Source organism: Sinocyclocheilus grahami, unplaced genomic scaffold, assembly GCF_001515645.1.
Source record: "Sinocyclocheilus grahami isolate Dianchi unplaced genomic scaffold, SAMN03320097.WGS_v1.1 scaffold4312.1, whole genome shotgun sequence".
Taxonomy (NCBI): domain Eukaryota; kingdom Metazoa; phylum Chordata; class Actinopteri; order Cypriniformes; family Cyprinidae; genus Sinocyclocheilus; species Sinocyclocheilus grahami.
Window position 1 is genome coordinate 3,343 of NW_015509277.1, and position 1,916 is coordinate 5,258.

The following is a 1,916-nucleotide window of genomic DNA, read 5'->3' on the forward strand; positions in this document are numbered from 1 at the left end:
GACATTGTTTATAATAGTACAAGATAAGGGGTAAGTGAAAGTTTTATTTTTTTGAGGATGCAGTTAAGTGCTCATGGAAGAGATGCGTTTCCAGCTGTCTTTTGAATATTGTCAGGGATTCAGCAGTCCGGATGGGGGTGGAAAGATCATTCCAACAGCAAAGAAAAATGAACAGAAATGTTCTGGAAAGCGATTTTGTGTTTCTCAGTGATGGTACCATGAGGTTTCGCTCACTTAACAACCTCCGGCTTCTGGAGGGGATGTAGATTCATAATAGTGAGTGGAAGTAGGCAGGTGCTGAGCCTGTGGCTGTTCTACATGCAAGCATTAATGTCTTGAACTTTATGCGAGCAGCAACAGGTAGGCCAGAGCAGGGAGATAAAGAGAGGTGTAACATGGGCTCTTTTGACCTCGTTAAAGATCAGACGTGCTGCTGCATTCTGAATCATTTGAAGAGGTTTGATTGCACATGATGGAAGTCAAGCCAGAAGAGCATTGCAGCAGTCCAATCTAGAAATGAAAAGGGCCTGGGCAAGAGTTGTGCAGCATGCTCTGTTAGGAAGGGCCTGATCTTCCTTATGTTGTGCAGTGCAAATCTGCATGATCGAGCTGTCTTCGCATCGTAGTCTTTGAAGGTCAGCTGGTCACCAAAGATTACAACAAGATTTCTGACCGCACTTATTGGTAATTGTTGATGAACCCAGCTGGATGGTGAAATCGTGCTGTAGAATCGGAGTGACAGGGAAGAAAAGAAGCTCAGTCTTTGCCAGGTTGAGCTGTAGGTGTGATGTTCTTTCATCCATGCCGAGATGTCTGCCGGGCAATCTGAGATTCATGCAATTACCGTTGGATCATCTGGTTGAAATGCAAAGTCGAGCTGTGTGCCATCAGCATAGCAATATAAACCATGTGCTTGTATGATGGTCCCAGTGATGTAGTGTATGGAGAAGAGGAAGGGCTCCAAGAACTGAAGGGTCTTTTGATTTGCGCAGTTTTCTCTCTGTTGCCCTGAGTTTGGTCTGATGTTCACAAAGAACATATAGAGGGGGTAGCACATGCCGGCCTGGAGCAGAGAGGACAGACATTGTCTAGACAAGAAGTTAAAGTGGAGCATATCACCATGACTAAATGCATTAACATGTACAATAACCATCTGTACTAATCAACCATTTTGTTCTGAACTCTCTATCAGGACCAGAAACACATGCAGGGTTGGCTGCTGCTTTAAATGATTCTTCAGATGATGAAAACGCCACAGATGACAGTCTGGAAGAGGTTCAGAGTAGGTCCTGAACAGACACTAATACTCACACTAACAGTGTTTCTTCACTTCAGTCTCTCTTAGAAACGCTTGTTCAGATGTTTTTCAGGTCTGTTTCATTAATGGTTCTTCTGCGTGTCTTTCAGCTGAGGAGCTTCATGAAACTCAAAGTCTTTGTGAGGCTAAAGAGACTCCAGCAGCAGCTCGAGGTCAGAACATCTGAATTCATCATGTGCTGCAATGACTTTTCTAGGTGCAATGGGCTTTAAAAACCTCTCTTTGGCCTAATTTTGGTGAGTTTTATAGTTTTGTTTTTGTTTTATATGAAAAAAAACCACTGGTTGTGATTCCAAGGCATGGAGAGAGAAGACACCAATCAGAACACTGTTTCCCAGAATGCACTGTTGTTATCACTGCCAATTAAGATTAATACTTTCTCTTCAAATTACACTGACCTCATTGTTGTGAGAAACAAAGTTTATATTTTGTTGCTTTTAAAGATGCTGTTATTCTGTGTTTCAGGACGCTGCAGATCCAAGAACATTTCAATGACAGATCTTGGTAATATTTGTTAATTTAAACAAAATATCAATATTTATGATGTAATTCATTATATTTTAAATGTAGTTTCTGGTTAATATTTGTTTTTTAAAAA

General features: G+C 41.2%; 1 long non-coding RNA gene across 1 annotated transcript in view; it reads left to right on the top strand.

Moving 5' to 3' along the window:
* Positions 1–1,674, top strand: part of LOC107576771 (uncharacterized) — a 3,078-nt gene extending 1,404 nt beyond the window's left edge. Inside the window, exons 3-5 of the long non-coding RNA XR_001608118.1 lie at positions 1,193–1,282; positions 1,408–1,514; positions 1,616–1,674. This is a non-coding gene — a long non-coding RNA (uncharacterized lncRNA). The remainder of the gene's footprint in view (positions 1–1,192; positions 1,283–1,407; positions 1,515–1,615) is intronic.
* The last annotated feature ends 242 nt before the right edge of the window (positions 1,675–1,916 follow it).